The 18,734-nt window shown below is 44.2% G+C and overlaps 1 protein-coding gene across 13 annotated transcripts in view; it reads right to left on the reverse strand.

Annotated features, from left to right (window-relative positions):
- Positions 1–18,734, reverse strand: part of LOC139277138 (microphthalmia-associated transcription factor-like) — a 403,865-nt gene that overhangs the window by 253,073 nt on the left and 132,058 nt on the right. The gene's annotated exons all lie outside the window — the stretch shown is intronic.

Genomic DNA, 18,734 nt, shown 5'->3' on the forward strand with positions numbered 1-18,734 from the left:
ACCTCGAGTCTCGTCACCGAGAGCATGCAGAAAACAAGCGCAGGCAGAACGAGCGTGCGGCAAACCAGACTCCCCACCCACCCGTTCCTTCAACAACTATGTCCCACCTGTGACAGGGACTGAGTGGAAGCAAGTCTTCCCCAATTAGAGGGACTGCCTATGATGATGATGATGATGATGATGATGATGATGATGATGATGATGATGATGATGATGATGATGATGATCTCAGTGTGCCGTTTTGGCAATAATCCTTTTTTTTTGCAGTAATTACTACACGTTTGCATTTTCTGCACTAAATCAGGCATTAGAGAAGTACGCAATGGCCCGGAATTTGCGGGCAACGGTGAAGCGACGGCAATCGCTGCTGACCGCGAAGAAAGCTGCCCAAACTTTAGCTTTCTCAACCTTAATTTGATTGTAATGCTGTCAAAAGGAGATCCCCAATGTACATGAGCAGTAATGTCATCAAGCTGTCTAAGCAGCCAAACACATCGAAGAATTCTCACAGACAGCAAGCCGGGAAATAAAAAGCACCGATTATCTGCACTTTGTAAAAGTTTTACAGAAAGCGAAATAAAGAGTGGGACATACACGCGATTATAGCAGTTGAAATGTCAAGTTAGCTTTAAAAAATTTAAATATTTAGCATTTTAAAAATCCAGTAATTGTATCACAATGGAGAACATTGACATTCCACAAATATAAAATTATTTTTTCAGAGCCAGTCAATATGCCCGTAAAACTCCAGTTACACCTATATCAACAAGGCTTAACTTTTTATGGGTGGTTTAGCAGCGATATTGTGCGGTAAAGGGGATGTTTTCATCCGATCACTGATTTCACTGATTGCTGGCCAGGGGGAGTTTCACAGTGCAGCCTGTGGCAGAGCTAGGATTTCCGGGTTTATCTGCACATGCGCTAAATCCTGAAGTTACAATTGCCGTGATTAACACCGGGCCAATAACTATAAAACCACTAATTAAGGGATAGACTCATTAAAATAAACCAACCTAATCTTTCTCCACATATTTTCATACACAATAGTGTATTTGATGAAAAGTTTTATTAATACGTTTCACAATAAAAACTAATAGTCATAAGTCTTCCATATATATTCCATGCCCTATGAAGTTTGTGATCTATAAAATTATCAGTATTTCAAAGAAATACCCATAATGATTCTATTATATAATGTGACTTAGAGAATCAATGGATATTAAATTCTAGCAACCCTTCTATAGAGTATGATATATATACACAATATACTGTGTATAGGATATAGATGGGGTGAGATAAAGAAGGGTGGGAGAAGACTCATGTGGAACATAAACACGGGCACGGACCTGTTGGGCCGAATGGCCTGTTTCTGTGCAGTAAATACTGTGTGGCATACCGCTGCATGCTGCTCCCTCTAATGGTCCCGGCCTGCTGATGCAGGCACAGCAGGAGGGGCGAAGGAGCGGCAAGAATTTGTAGGTGGAAGTGACCGGGGCCCAGGAGAGGCGTGAGTTTGGGGTTCAGAAGAGGCGAGGGCCCAGGGGCAGCACGGGCCCAGCCCACACTGCGATATGTGTGCGCACTAGGTCTGTGCAGCAGAGCTGGTCTCCAGTCGGCTTGGTTAACCCTTGCCACTGGACCAAGACCTAGCTCTGTCAAGCCAGTGTGGTAGCTGGTGTCCAACGGTCATTGCACGTTAAAAAAATCCACACACAGGAAACTTTCACCCTTCAGGATGTAGTTCGGGATCCGGAATATTAGGTCCTTCATTGAAACATCTGTGAACTCATCCTTGTTTGGCGTGGAAGCAAGTCATCCTCGCTTTGAGAGACTGCCTTTGATGATGATGATGACTTTGTAATATAGTACAATAATGATGTCACAGAGGATAAACTCATTTGTGCAGAAAGCACCAGAATTTGGAACTGCAGGACACAAAGACTAATTTTATCAGTTTTTTTTTTAAAGTTAGTTTCGTGGAATCATAGAAGTTTACAGCACGGAAGGATGTCATTTCAGCCCAACAAAGAGCCACTCAGCCTAATTCCACTTTCCAGCTCTTGGTACGTAGCCCTGTCGGTTACGGCACTTCAAGTGCATATCCAAGTAATTTTTAAATGTGGTGAGAGTTTCTGCCTCTACCACCCTTTCAGGCAGTGAGTTCCAGACCCCCCACTACCCTCTGGGTGAAGACATTTCTCCTCAAATCCCCTCTAAACCTCCTACCAATTACTTTAAATCTATGCCCCCTGGTTACTGGCCCCTTTGAAGTGGTAACTTGCATTGCGCATAAAGGTCAGAAAAAAAAAATCATCTCATAAAAAGTCAGTAAGAAAAATTGTAAAACGAAAGGATTAGTAGTTAACTGCAGTACAAACTTTTAGCTTGGGAAAAGTTTGACTATTTGCTATACTGTGAAAGGAAGAAATCCATGCAAGAATCCTTTTCAAAAGTGGCCTCTGTACAGAAGTGTGTAACCAGCATCAGTATCAATCAAGATTTTCCAAAAAGACCTATCATGCTGGTTGCCAGAATACTCGAAGTAGTGCTGATTGACTACTTTATTTAGCAACCAGCAATTGTTACCAAACAGCATTACCGTGCCCAGCCAATCTGCATACTGCGATGCAAGGCTTTCATGTCGCTATACATCTGTTGTAGGACAGTCTGCATAGCATCCAAAATATTTTTAGCATGCTGAGCCCTTGGGAAGCTTCTCACCTTAAGGCGTGCATAGAAGGGGTTTTGGAAAATTGAGGACCCCTGTGGCTGCTGACTCCTTATATATCTCTCTCTGTAGATTTCTTTGTCCTTAGGATATATTATGAAAAATATTGCAACTGAAGCAATCCTCTCTGCTTTCTCTTTTCCCAGCTGTGTTATATGCCCAGTAGATATAGGATGTCCAATCACAGATCCTTTTCCTACAAAAGCTTCAGATTAGGGGATGAGGTGTCAGGAATATATGATTTCAAACATGTGTCTTTGGACAGCAAATTTCTGAGGACATTTTTGTTTTAAAAAAACACAAATAGTTAAAGTAGCAGTACAAGTGGAACCGAAATGTCAGTCTATCATGTTGCCATATCCTTTTATCTGGAAATAGATAAGCATTGACGCCAGTATAGTAGGCATAGATTTTGCTATTAAAAAGGTGATGTATCAGGAGCAAGCAACTACACGTAGGGGTAATACGTAGGTTGGAGGTTTTACAAGACAAAAGCAAGGGGTTTTAAAGTTTGAATGATTTTCAAATATATGACACAGTAGACTGGGTACGTCTTGTAACTCACTTTAGCTCAGGGCGAAAGAGCTGCAACAATTAATTCAAACGACAATAAATTTGATGTCAAGTTCAAGTTTATTAATTATGTGATACTGCAATAAACTTAGAGGTTAACCAAGAAGTTGTATATATTCTATAGAGAATAACTTATCCAATTGAACTTGATGAATCTTCGGTCCCCCAATGGCCCAGTAAGTGAATGGTGTAATACTGAGCTCAAGGCATACAGATCAGGAATGTCCCTGGTCTACACTGATTTAACTGATCCAAACCAGGGTAATAGAATCACTGACGTAGAAACATAGAAACATAGAAACATAGAAAATAGGTGCAGGAGTAGGCCATTCGGCCCTTCTAGCCTGCACCGCCATTCAATGAGTTCATGGCTGAACATGCAACTTCAGTACCCCATTCCTGCTTTCTCACCATACCCCTTGATCCCCCTAGTAGTAAGGACTTCATCTAACTCCTTTTTGAATATATTTAGTGAATTGGCCTCAACAACTTTCTGTGGTAGAGAATTCCACAGGTTCACCACTCTCTGGGTGAAGAAGTTCCTCCTCATCTCGGTCCTAAATGGCTTACCCCTTATCCTTAGACTGTGACCCCTGGTTCTGGACTTCCCCAACATTGGGAACATTCTTCCTGCATCTAACCTGTCTAAACCCATCAGAATTTTAAACGTTTCTATGAGGTCCCCTCTCATTCTTCTGAACTCCAGTGAATACAAGCCCAGTTGATCCAGTCTTTCTTGATAGGTCAGTCCCGCCATCCTGGGAATCAGTCTGGTGAACCTTCGCTGCACTCCCTCAATAGCAAGAATGTCCTTCCTCAGGTTAGGAGACCAAAACTGTACACAATACTCCAGGTGTGGCCTCACCAAGGCCCTGTACAACTGCAGCAACACCTCTCTGCCGCTGTACTCAAATCCCCTCGCTATGAAGGTCAACATGCCATTTGCTTTCTTAACCGCCTGCTGTACCTGCATGCCAACCTTCAATGACTGATGTACCATGACACCCAGGTCTCGTTGCACCTCCCCTTTTCCTAATCTGTCACCATTCAGATAATAGTCTGTCTCTCTGTTTTTACCACAAAAGTGGATAACCTCACATTTATCCACATTATACTTCATTCTGCCATGCATTTACCCACTCACCTAACCTATTCAAGTCGCTCTGCAGCCTCATAGCATCCTCCTCGCAGCTCACACTGCCACCCAACTTAGTGTCATCCGCAAATTTGGAGATACTACATTTAATCCCCTCGTCTAAATCATTAATGTACAGTGTAAACAACTGGGGCCCCAGCACAGAACCTTGCGGTACCCCACTAGTCACTGCCTGCCATTCTGAAAAGTCCCCATTTACTCCTACTCTTTGCTACCTGTCTGACAACCAGTTCTCAATCCATGTCAGCACACTACCCCCAATCCCATGTGCTTTAATTTTGCACATCAATCTCTTGTGTGGGACCTTGTCGAAAGCCTTCTGAAAGTCCAAATATACCACATCAACTGGTTCTCCCTTGTCCACTCTACTGGAAATATCCTCAAAAAATTCCAGAAGATTTGTCAAGCATGATTTCCCTTTCACAAATCCATGCTGACTTGGACCTATCATGTCACCTCTTTCCAAATGCGCTGCTATGACATCCTTAATAATTGATTCCATCATTTTACCCACTACCGATGTCAGGCTGACCGGACTATAATTCCCTTTTTTCTCTCTCCCTCATTTTTTAAAAAGTGGGGTCACATTGGCTACCCTCCACTCGATAGGAACTGATCCAGAGTCAATGAAATGTTGGAAAATGACTGTCAATGCATCCGCTATTTCCAAGGCCGCCTCCTTAAGTACTCTGGGATGCAGTCCATCAGGCCCTGGGGATTTATCGGCCTTCAATCCCATCAATTTCCCCAACACAATTTCCTGACTAATAAGGATTTCCCTCAGTTCCTCCTCCTTACTAGACCCTCTGACCCCTTTTATATCCGGAAGGTTGTTTGTGTCCTCCTTCGTGAATACCGAACCAAAGTACTTGTTCAATTGGTCTGCCATTTCTTTGTTCCCCGTTATGACTTCCCCTGATTCTGACTGCAGGGGACCTATGTTTGTCTTTACTAACCTTTTTCTCTTTACATATCTATAGAAACTTTTGCAATCCGTCTTAATGTTCCCTGCAAGCTTCTTCTCGTACTCCATTTTCCCTGCCCTAATCAAACCCTTTATCCTCCTCTGTTAAGTTCTAAATTTCTCCCAGTCCCCGGGTTCGCTACTATTTCTGGCCAATTTGTATGCCACTTCCTTGGCTTTAATACTATCCCTGATTTCCCTTGATAGCCACGGTTGAGCCACCTTCCCTTTTTTATTTTTACGCCAGACAGGAATGTACAATTGTTGTAGTTCATCCATGCGGTCTCTAAATGTCTGCCATTGCCCATCCACAGTCAACCCCTTAAGTATCATTCGCCAATCTATCCTAGCCAATTCACGCCTCATACCTTCAAAGTTACCCTTCTTTAAGTTCTGGACCATGGTCTCTGAATTAACTGTTTCATTCTCCATCCTAATGCAGAATTCCACCATATTATGGTCACTCTTCCCCAAGGGGCCTCGCACAACGAGATTGCTAATTAATCCTCTCTCATTACACAACACCCAGTCGAAGATGGCCTCCCCCCTAGTTGGTTCCTCGACATATTGGTCTAGAAAACCATCCCTTATGCACTCCAGGAAATCCTCCTCCACCGTATTGCTTCCAGTTTGGTTAGCCCAATCTATGTGCATATTAAAGTCACCCATTATAACTGCTGCACTTTTATTGCATGCACCCCTAATTTCCTGTTTGATGCCCTCCCCAACATCACTACTACTGTTTGGAGGTCTGTACACAACTCCCACTAACGTTTTTTGCCCTTTGGTGTTCTGCAGCTCTACCCATATAGATTCCACATCATTCAAGCTAATGTCCTTCCTAACTATTGCATTAATCTCCTCCTTAACCAGCAATGCTACCCCACCTCCTTTTCGTTTTATTCTATCCTTCCTGAATGTTGAATACCCCTGGATGTTGAGTTCTCAGCCCTGATCATCCTGGAGCCATGTCTCTGTAATCCCAATCACATCATATTTGTTAACATCTATTTGCACAGTTAATTCATCCATCTTATTACGGATACTCCTTGCATTAAGACACAAAGCCTTCAGGCTTGTTTTTTTAACACCCTTTGTCCTTTTAGAATTTTGCTGTACAGTGGCCATTTTTGTTCTTTGCCTTGGGTTTCTCTGCCCTCCACTTTTCCTCATCTCCTTTCTGTCTTTTGCTTTTGTCTCCTTTTTGTTTCCCTCTGTCTCCCTGCATTGGTTCCCATCCCCCTGCCATATTAGTTTAACTCCTCCCCAACAGCACTAGCAAACACTCCCCCTAGGACATTTGTTCCAGTCCTGCCCAGGTGCAGACCGTCCGGTTTGTACTGGTCCCACCTCCCCCAGGAATTTGAATCCCTCCCTGCTGCACCACTGCTCAAGCCACGTATTCATCTGCGCTATCCTGCGATTCCTACTCTGACTAGCACGTGGCACTGGTAGCAATCCCGAGATTACTACTTTTGAGGTCCTACTTTTTAAATTTAGCTCCGAGCTCCTTAAATTCGTTTCGTAGGACCTCATCCCTTTTTTTACCTATGTCGTTGGTACCAATGTGCACCACAACAACTGGCTGTTCTCCCTCCCTTTTTAGAATGTCCTGCACCCGCTCCGAGACATCCTTGACCGTTGCATCAGGGAGGCAACATACCATCCTGAAGTCTAGGTTGCGGCCGCAGAAACGCCTATCTATTCCCCTTACAATTGAATCCCCTATCACTATTGCTCTCCCACTCTTTTTCCTGCCCTCCTGTGCAACAGAGCCAGCCACGGTGCCATGAACTTGGCTGCTGCTGCCCTCCCCTGATGAGTCATCCCCCCCCAACAGTACTCAAAGCAGTGTATCTGTTTTGCAGGGGGATGACCACAGGGGACCCCTGCACTACTTTCCTTGCACTGCTCTTCCTGCTGGTCTTCCATTCCCTATCTGGCTGTGGACCCTTTACCTGCGGTACGACCAACTCGCTACACGTGCTACTCACGTCATTCTCAGCATCGTGGATGCTCCAGAGTGAATCCACCCTCAGCTCCAACTCCGCAACGCGGTCTGTCAGGAGCTGGAGGCGGATACACTTCCCGCACACATAGTCGTCAGGGACACTGGAGTCGTCCCTGAGTTCCCACATAGTACAGGAGGAGCATAACACGTCACCGAGCTGTCCTGCCATGACTTAACCCTTGGATAAGCAACAACAATGCTAAAGTTTATTCACTGTTATAGAAGAGAAAAAAGAAAAACTACTCACCAATCACCAGCCAATCACTTACCCCCTTGGCTGTGACGTCACCTTTCTGTTTCTTTCTACTTCTTTTTTGCCTTCTCCCTGTAGCTGCACTGGCTCACCTCTCGCCGATCCCGGAACTCACGCCTCTCCACGCACCTCCTCGACGCTGCTCCCGACTCAGCGACACACCTCCACACACTGCTCCCAACTGCCGCCGCGTTGGGCCTTTTGTAGGCCTCTCGCCGACCCCGGAACTCACGCCTCTCCATGCACCTCCTCGACGCTGCTCCCGACTCAGCGACGCACCTCCACACGCTGACATTAGCCTAAGCATCCCCAGAACAGCTGGGAGGGACACTGTTTTCTAAATTATCAACCCAAATGCTTTCCTCCTGATCACTATCCAGTGCTGTGCAGTGTGGACCGGATCTGCTGTAATACTCCTTCACAGTCAAATAAGAACATAAGAAATAGGAACAGGAGTAGGTCATACGGCCCCTCGAGTCTGCTCCGCCATTCAACGAGATCATGGCTGATCTGATCATGGACTCAGATCCACTTCCCCGCCCGCTCCCCATAACCCCTTATCATTTAAGAAACTGTCTATTTCTGTCATAAATGTATTCAATGTCCCAGCTTCCACAGCTCTCTAAGGCAGCGAATTCCACAGATTTACAACCTTCAGAGAAGAAATTTCTCCTTATCTCTGTTTTAAATGGGTGGCCCCTTATTCTAAGATCATGCCCTCTAGTTCTAGTCTCCCCTATCAGTGGAAACATCCTCTCTGCATCCACCTTGTCAAGCCCCCTCATAATCTTATACGTTTCGATAAGATCACCTCTCATTCTTCTGAATTCCAATGAGTAGAGGCCCAACCTACTCAACCTTTCCTCATAAGTCAATCCCCTCATCCCCAGAATCAACCTAGGGAACCTTCTCTGAACTGCCTCCAAAGCAAGAATATCCCTTCGTAAATATGGAAACCAAAACTGCACGCATTATTCCAGGTGTGGCCTCACCAATACCTTAGATAGCTGTAGCAAGACTTCCCTACTTTTGCACTCCATCCCCTTTGCAATAAAGGCCAAGATACCATTGGCCTTCCTGATCACTTGCTGTACCTGCATACTATTCTTTTGTGTTTCATGCACAAGGACCCCCAGGTCCTGCTGTACTGTGGCACTTTGCAATCTTTCTCCATTTAAATAATAACTTGCTCTTTGATTTTTTTCTGCCAAAGTGCATGAGCTCACACTTTCCAACATTATACTTCATCTGCCAAATTTTTGCCCACTCACTTAGCCTGTCTATGTCCTTTTGCAGATTTTTTGTGTCCTCCTCACACATTGCTTTTCCTCCCATCTTTGTATCGTCAGCAACCTTGGCTACATTACACTCAGTCCCTTCTTCCAAATCGTTAATATATATTGTAAATAGTTGGGGTCCCGGCACTGATCCCTGCAGCACCCCACTAGTTACTGGTTACCAACCAGAGAATGAACCATTTATCCCTATTCTCTGTTCTGTTAGTTAGCCAATCCTCTATCCATGCTAATATATTACCCCCAACCCCGTTAAAAGGTTACTGCACAAGATAAAAGTTATGTGGCACCTTGTCAAATGTCTTCTGGAAGTCCAAATACACCACATCCACTGGTTCCCCTTTATCCACCCTGTTCGTTACATCCTCAAAAGAATTCCAGCAAATTTGTCAAACATGACTTGCCCTTCATAAATCCATGCTGACTCTGCCTGACCGAATTTTGCTTTTCCAAATATCCTGCTACTGCTTTTTTAATAATGGACCCCAACATTTTCCCAACCACAGATGTGTGGCTAACTCATCTATAGTTTCCTGCTTTTTGTCAGCCTTCTTTTTTAAATAGGGGCATTACAATTGCATTTTTCCAAACTGCTGGGACCTCCCCAGAATCCAGGGAATTTTGGTAAATTACAACCAGTGCATCCACAATCCCTGCCGCTACTTCTCTTAAGACCCTAGGATGCAAGCCATCAGGTCCAGAGGATTTATCTGCCTTTAGTCCCATTATCTTACTGAATACTGTTGTGTATCTGTAAAGCATGCACTCCCATATTCCGTCACCAGGAAGCGCAACCCCTGAAGTCCCAAAGGATCCCAGCATCCCTTGGGAGCACTGAAGATAAGCCGGCCCCGAAGGCCTGTTCCTCACTCTGGAGTGTCTTAATAAAGACTGAGGTCACTGTTACTTTACCCTCCCTGTGTGCAGCCTCATCTATGTTAGGAACACAATAAGTACCACCTTCTTCGTGATTGTGATTGTGTCAGGTTCCTGACCCCCTATAGCCCCTAGACTATCCACTGTCGGAATATTGTTAGTGTCCTCCACCGTAAAGATTGATACAAAATATTTGTTCAGCGTTTCTGCCATCTCCATGTTCCCCATTACTAATTCCCCGGTCTCGTCCTCCAAGTGACCAACATTTACAAATAGCCCACCATAATCTGCAGATATAAATGAAATAATTTGAAGACCAAAAAGCATTATGCATGGGTTAATCAGGGACAGTCAGCTTTGATTTGCAAAAGGAACATTGTGCTTGGCTAATTGAAATGAACTTTGTGGGGAATCTCAGAGCAGTTATGGATAAATGTGGTGGGTGTTATAGACATATAGATGTATACATATGGATTTGCAGAAGGCTTTTGATAGACATCATAGACTTATTATGATGAATAAGGCACGAACGGCTGGATTTTCAGGTGGTTTGCGACCGGGATTTTGCCGGGCGGGATCCTCGGCTCCTTGTTTGCAGCGGCGATGGGACGTACCGCCAGGGAGAGCTGCACCGGACGTGTAACGACATGGATTGCATTACCGTCCGCATTTCGGCTCTCTCCTGACCCGTACGCCGCTCCCAGAATACCGACAGGTAAAACCCTGCCAACAGCGGTAAGTAGGAAAACCTGCAAAAAGGGTAAGTTAAAGTATTTATTTTTAAATTATTTTTGCAGCAATTAGTTAGTTAAGGGTCTTGGTAATGTTTTTGGGATGCTTTTTAAATGTGTGTTTGTTTTTCCCCCTTCCAAGGCCTCCCTCGCAGCACTCCCGTGTCCGCACTACAGTTGGCGAAACTCGCATTTTTGTGCCGCGAATGAGTGTGCAACGCCTCCCTTACTGAAGCCCCAAGTGCTGAAGGTTTGGCCTGAAATCAGAAGCGCAGCGAAAATGTTAATTTTCACGAATCGCTACCGTTTTCGCCGAAAAATTCCAAGAGGCAAAAATCCAGCCAATGGTACTGAAGCAAATAAAGCCACGTAGACAGAGAGATGGTTAGATACCAGAAAGGAATCAGGGAGGGTAAATGGATGCTTTACAGATTGGCAGAATGTGAGCAGTGGTATGCCCCAGGGATAGCAGCTGAACTGAGCAATCCCATGACCTAGATACCAGTATGCCAGCAAGTTTGGCAAACTGAATGGGAGAACGTCACACTTCCCTGAAGGTATTGGCATAGCTGACTATCGCAGTGTTGTCTGATCACACATATATTGGCTTGCTCTGTATTATGGCCTCAAATGTTCCAGAGCTAGCATCACTGTCTTTAGTTCATTCTTGCTATCTTTGTCCTGTAAAGGACAACCTGCTGTAATACTTTCTGGAGGTTTATCATCCAATAAAAACCTTTGGCTTGTGGGAAACCTGAAAAAGCAAGCACTTAAACCTGCACAACCCAGAAGAATTAACAGAATGTTTGACACTCAATTTCTGTCAAATCTGCCCTGCCCAGATTGGAGACTTCAAGCATTTTAAAGCTGAGGTTTCTGATACAATGAGCCTGCACCACCATTCAATGAGTTCATGGCTGAACATGCAACTTCAGTACCCCATTCCTGCTTTCTCACCATACCCCTTGATCCCCCTAGTAGTAAGGACTACATCTAACTCCTTTTTGAATCTAACTCCTTATTACCACTTAGCTGTAATATCAGAGCATTTTCATGTGTCTGCTCAATACTTCATTCTGCCAGAACATATCAAACCAGATTATACTCTTATGGTATATACAGAATGAAGAACAGATTATTCCAACTATTGTGTTCACACAAGTTTCTGTAGGGAACTAGTTTGCACAAAGGGTGTAATGAACCCTGTAAGCTCACTGGAGAAAGGTATGGAGACACCTCTCAAGCAGCACTGGTGCATAGAGGTACAGATCAGTAAGAACAGAGCAGCCATTGGCCAGGTACAGAAACTTCTGCCACTTGAAGAAACTGTGAAGAGGAGACAGTCATCAATGTTATTTGTTGCAACAAAACTTACAGCTAACACTACTCTATAACAGGAAATTGGACTTTTGTATCCCATTTGCAAGTAATATTATGGAGTAAAATGAAATTAAAATGGAATAAAACAAAATGATAGAACCATTTCTAAATCACTGATTTTGGACAACTCAATTGTTAACATAGCAGCATTTTGGGGCATTGTGCTTTTACTTTGATGAATTAAATTACTTTACTGCTAATGTTACTGCAAATACCTCATCAGTTTGCGATAATAGCTATCTTCACAAATACCCATTTGTTCTATCTAGTCCTGATACAAATATTGACATTTTACAAAGTCTTTGCCTCTTTTGTTGAATAAAAGCTAAATCTCTAAAAGAGCAAAGCATAATTTTATCGGTCTGTATTATCTCCAGTAAAGGTGTTGTCTCTACACTAGAGGGCGCTACATTCAGAGTAAAATGCCCACGTCACCTTTGTTTCACCTTCACAGAATGGAATGAATTCATTTAGAATGTTTAACAGGGACTTAGTATTTTCACAAGTACTAATCATTTAAAAATGTTTAGTAGAAAGGAAATTCTAAATGAGGGAGATAACTTTATAATCCTATTACAATGGCTAGTACGGTTCAGTGTCTGAATTTCAGATGTTAACTGGATATTCCAAAGCTAGCTTCTACTCTGAAACAGTAGATTTATCTTTAAAGTTGAAATACAGATCAAAATTCAACACACTCAGATTCAAACATCAAAAATCGAATACGTGAAATTCAACCCTGTTAGCTAACTTTTGTTGAACATTACTGGAAGATGCAAAAAACTGGGCCAAGATTGACGAGTTAAGCTTTAAACACGTTCAGTTAAGCTATTAAGAGGCAGCACTATGATATGTGCCAGGGAATAGCAGGACAAAGTTTTACACCCATAATTCCCCATACAGAAAGTTACTAATCTCAGTTGTGTAATTGTGGGGCAGAAAGTGGGCCTGGAACTCTCACACATGGTGGGAGAAAGGTAAGAACATAAAGAGAGCATCTTAGCTTGAGGGTATTAATTACTAAAGGAGGGCTTTCTACCGCTGTCAACAAGTAGTTCCACGAAAGATTTATTGTCTATCTATGTTTAACATTTGAAGCTGCTTTTATAGATAAATCTAGCCTGGCTTCTGTTTCAGCACACGTATAAATAGACAAATTGATACAGATCATGTGGTTATTAAAATGCCCAAGCCAAGTTTAAAACTGTGGAGAGAACATTTTCCACTGCACATATAATAATAAAATGGCATTAGGGTAAACTTCCTACGAGGAGTTCGCTCAGAGTGCTGCAGCCTAAAAGCAGGTCAACTAAATGTCGTCTTCGCGGGGCTAACACATCATCAGGGAGAACACAAGGGAAAGAAAAAGAATCAAATCGCTTGCTAAGGAATAGGATACCGAGATTTGAATGAGTGAAATTTGCGGAGGATGCGAGGCTAACTGAGGAAGCACTGAAATAGTCGAGTCTGGATGTGACAAGGGTATAGATGAGTGCGGAGCAGCAGATTAGCTCAGGTAGGGGCAGAGGCGAGCAATGGAGGTGGAAGGTGGAAGTTGATAGACTTGAGAGAGAATAAGGGGTCCGATGCTCAGCTTAGGGTCAAATAGTATACAACGTTTCAGAACAGCCTAGTCGTGCCTGAGATAGTGACTAGGGAGGAAATGGCATCAGTGCCACATATATGGATTTTGTGGCAGAGGCCGAAAACAATGGCTTCGATCTTCCCAACTTTTAGCTGCAGGAAATTGCAGCTCATCCAAGACATAACCCATCCAGGACAAGCAGTTGAACGGCACAGAGGGTGAGACAGGTGGTGAATGGATAGAGCTGGGCCTCATCAGTGTGCAACTGAAAAATTGGCCCCTTGGCTGCAGATGACATTGTCAAAGGATCGCATACAGATGAGGGGACAATGGATAGGTCCTTGGGAACGTCAAAGCTGACTGTGCAGGGGTGGGATGAAAAACTATTGCTAGAGGTGCTGTGGCTATGTTCATATAGGCAAGAGTGGGACCAAGCGAGGCCTGTTCCAGCAATTTGAACAACTGAGAAGTGGTGTTGGAGGTGGATGCAGTCCTCAACCACGTCAATGGTTTCAGGGAACTCGAGGAGGATGAATAGGGATAATGCTCCATTGACATATTACATAACAACATAAACATAAGAAACAGGAGCAGGAGTAGGCCATACAGCCCTCGAGCCTGCTCCGCCATTTAATAAGATCATGGCTGATCTGATCATGGATTCAGCTCCACTTCCCCGCCCGCTCCCCATAATCCTGTATCGTTTAAGAAACCGTCTATTTCGGTCTTAAATTTATTCAGTGTCCCAGCTTCCACAACTTTCTGAGGCAGCGAATTCCACAGATTTACAACCCTGAGAGAAGAAATTTCTCCTCATCTCTGTTTTAAATGGGTGGCCCCTTGTTCTAAGATCATGCCCTCTAGTTCTAGTCTCCCCCATCAGTGGAAACATCCTCTCTGCATCCACCTTGTCAAGTCCCCTCAGAATCTTATACGTTTCGATAAGATCACCTCTCATTCTTCTGGATTCCAATGAGTAGAGGCCCAACCTACTCAACCTTTCCTCATAAGTCAACCCCCTCATCCCCAGAATCAAACTAGTGAACCTTCTCTGAACTGCCTATAAAGCAAGTATATCCTTTCGTAAATATGGAAACCAAAACTGCACGCAGTATTCCAGGTGTGGCCTCACCAATACCCTGTTATAGCTGTAGAAACATAGAAACATAGAAAATAGGTGCAGGAGCAGGCCATTCAGCCCTTCTAGCCTGCACCGCCATTCAATGAGTTCATGGCTGAACATGAAACTTCAGTACCCCCTTCCTGCTCTCTCGCCATAACCCTTGATCCCCCGAGTAGTAAGGACTTCATCTAACTCCCTTTTGAATATATTTAGTGAATTGGCCTCAACTACTTTCTGTGGTAGAGAATTCCACAGGTTCACCACTCTCTGGGTGAAGAAGTTTCTCCTCATCTCGGTCCTAAATGGCTTACCCCTTATCCTCAGACTGTGACCCCTGGTTCTGGACTTCCCCAACATTGGGAACATTCTTCCTGCATCTAACCTGTCTAAACCCGTCAGAGTTTTAAACGTTTCTATGAGGTCCCCTCTCATTCTTCTGAACTCCAGTGAATACAAGCCCAGTTGATCCAGTCTTTCTTGATAGGTCAGTCCCGCCATCCCGGGAATCAGTCTGGTGAACCTTCGCTGCACTCCCTCAATAGCAAGAATGTCCTTCCTCAAGTTAGACCACCAAAACTGTACACAATACTCCAGGTGTGGCCTCACCAAGGCCCTGTACAACTGTAGCAACACCTCCCTGCCCCTGTATTCAAATCCCCTCGCTATGAAGGCCAACATGCCATTTGCTTTCTTAACCGCCATGAACTCATTGAATGGCGGTGCAGGCTAGAAGGGCTGAATGGCCTTAAAGCAAGACTTCCCTGCTTTTATACTCCATTCCCTGCTTTTATACTCCATTCATGGAGTATAAAAGCAGGGAATTCATATTCATGGAGAATGCATTTTTGACTTTGATTAGGGCTGACTTGGTGCTGTAGGAGGAGTGAAAACCTTATTGAACGGATTCAGACAGGGAGTTGGGAGGACAGATGAGAATGGATATGGGAAGCAATTACACAATCAAGAATTTTGGAGAAGAAAGTGAGGTTGGAGATGGGGTGGTAGATTGCAAGGGCACAAGGATCAAGATTGGATTTTGAGGGGGGCGGGGTGAGGATAGTGGTTTTGAAAAGGAGGGAAACAGTGTCAGAGGAGAGGGAACCATTTACATTGTCAGCTAACACAGAGGCCAGGAATGGAAGTTGAGTGGATTGGAGTTTAGTGCAATGGGGTTGAGGTAGGTCTCATGAACAAGGTAAGTTCAGAAGTAATGGGGGAAATGGGAGGGAAATGAGAGAGAGACCTAATATAGGGGTAGACTTTGGGGAGGTTTGGCTTGATGGGCAAGGGGAATGGACCCGAGGTGAGCAGGTCAGAGCTCTGGCCTCTGAATACTTGATTGACATCCAGTGGGATACTCATGTCCAGTGGGGTGGTGTGGCATTCCTACCTCCACCCCCATAGAGTTACAAGTCAGGCTAATAACTTGTCCATGTATAGAGGGTCTTCTTCATAGAAACAACCCAGAGCACGATCTGTTGGATGTAAAACAAAAAGTGGAAGCAATAGGTTGCCTCATATCTCATAGGCACAAAAGAGAAAGATGATGATGAAGGAGGGGGGAATAGGGGCAAGTATCAGAGGCAGGTGAATGAATGGTTTCTATCTTGGTGGTGAAAAACTCCATGAGCTCTTTGTACATGTTATTCGAGGTAATGGTGGATGGAAGAAGAGAGATTTAAGGAGGCAGTCACTCATGGAGAATTGCAGCCTGCAGTTCTCTTTGTCGTCCAGGGTGATCTTGGCAGAAGACAATGGATGGCTAAGGCAATTGTATAGCAGGTTCACTCAATGTTACACCCCTTGGACTTGAGGGAGAAGATAAAAAGGCGCGGAGTTCAGGAGGAGGAGCAGCAGTTCAGGAGATCGAGGCCGAAGGTAAAATAAAGAAGTAAAAAGATATTGAAGTATGACGTCACAGCCAAGAGGGTAACTGATTGGCTGGTTGATTGGTGAGTAGTTTTTATTTTTTGTATCAGTAAGAAACCTTTGGCATTGTTGCCAAATTAAGTTAATTTAAGGGTTAAGTCATGGCAGGAGAGCCCAGACCCGTGTCATGCTCCTCCTGTGCTATGTGGGAAATCAGGGATGCTTCCCGCACACATAGTAGTCAGGGACACGAAGTGAATCCAGCTGCAGCTCCCGTCAGACCGCATTGCAGCACTGGAGCTGCGCATGGATTCACTCTGGAGCATCCGCGATGCTGAGGATGTCATGAATAGCACGTTTAGTGAGTTGGTCACACCGCAGGCAAAGGTTACAAAGGCAGATAGGGAATGGGTGACCATCAGGCAGAGCAGGAGTAGGAAGGAAGTGCAAGGGTCCCCTGCGGTCATCTCCCTCCAAAACAGATATACCACGTTGGATACTATTGGGGGAGATGGCTCATCAGTGGAAGGCAACAGCAGCCAAGTTCATGGCACCATGGTGGCTCTGCTGCACAAGAGGGCAGGAAAAAGAGTGGGAGAGGTATAGGGGTAGGGGATTCTATTGTAAGGGGAATAGATAGGCATTTCTGCGAGCTGAATTTAGGGAGCTAGGAGTTAAATTAAAAAGTAGGACCTCAAAGATAGTAATCTCAGGATTGCTACTAGTGCCACGTGCTAGTCAGAGTAGAAGTAGCAGGATAGTTAAGATGAATACGTGGCTTGAGGAATGGCGCAACAGGGAGGGATTCAAATTCCGGGGATATTGGAACCGGTTCTGGGGGAGGTGGGACCAGTACAAACCGGACGGTCTGCACCTGGGCAGGACTGTAACCGATGTCCGAGGGGAAGTGTTTGCTAGTGCTGTTGGGGAGGGATTAAACTAATATGGCAGGGGAATGGGAATCTATGCAGGGAGACAGAGGGAAGTAAAATGGGGGCAGAAGCAAAAGGTAGAAAGGAGATAAGGAAAAGTGGAGGGCAGAGAAATCAAAGGCAAAAATCAAAAAGGGGCACATTACAACATAATTCTAAAAGGACAAAGAGTGTTAAAAAAACCAAACCTGAAGGCTCTGTGACTCAACGCGAGGAGCATTCGTAATAAGGTGGATGAATTAATTGCGCAGATAGCTGTTAATGGACATGCTGTAATTGGAATTACGGAGACATGGCTCCAGGGTGACCAAGGCTGGGAACTCAACATCCAGGGGTATTCAACATTCAGGAAGGATAGACAGAAAGGAAAAGGAGGTGGGGTAGCGTTGCTGGTTAAAGAGGAGATTAACGCAATAGTAAGAAAGGATATTAGCTTGGATGATGTGGAATCTGTATGGGTAGAGATGCGGAACACCAAAGGGAAGAAAGCGCTAGTGGAAATTGTTTATAGACCAAACAATAATAGTGAGGTTGGAGATGGCATCAAACAGGAAATTAGGGATGTGTGCAATAAAGGTACAGCAGTTATCATGGATGACTTTAATCTACATATAGATTGGGCTAACCAAACTGGTAACAATACAGTGGTGGAGGATTTCCTGCAGAGTATAAGGGATGGTTTTCTAGACCAATATGTCGAGGAACCAACTAGAGAGCTGGCCATCCTAGACTGGGTGTTGTGTAATGAGAGAGGATTAATTAGCAATCTGGTCGTGCGAGGCCCTTTGGGGAAGTGTGAGCATAATATGGTAGAATTCTTCATTAAGATGGAGAGTGAGAGTTAATTCACAGACTAGGGCCTGAACTTAAAGAAAGGTAACTTCGATGGTTTGAGATGTGAATTGGCTAGAATAGACTGACAAATGATACTTAAAGGGTTGACGGTGAATAAGCAATGGCAGACATTTAAATATCACATGGATGAACTACAACAATTGTACATCCATGTCTGGCATAAAAATAAAACGGTGAAGGTGGCTCAACTGTGGCTAACAAGGGAAATTAGGGATAATGTTAAATCCAAGGAAGCAGCATATAAATTGGCCCGAAAGAGCAGCAAACCTGAGGACTGGGAGAAATTTTGAATTCTGCAGAGAAGGACAAAGGGTTTAATTAGGAGGGGGAAACAGTATGAGAGTAAGCTTGCAGGGAACATAAAAATTGACTGCAAAAGCTTCTATAAGTATGTGAAGAGAAA

Source organism: Pristiophorus japonicus, chromosome 12 (assembly GCF_044704955.1).
Source record: "Pristiophorus japonicus isolate sPriJap1 chromosome 12, sPriJap1.hap1, whole genome shotgun sequence".
Taxonomy (NCBI): domain Eukaryota; kingdom Metazoa; phylum Chordata; class Chondrichthyes; family Pristiophoridae; genus Pristiophorus; species Pristiophorus japonicus.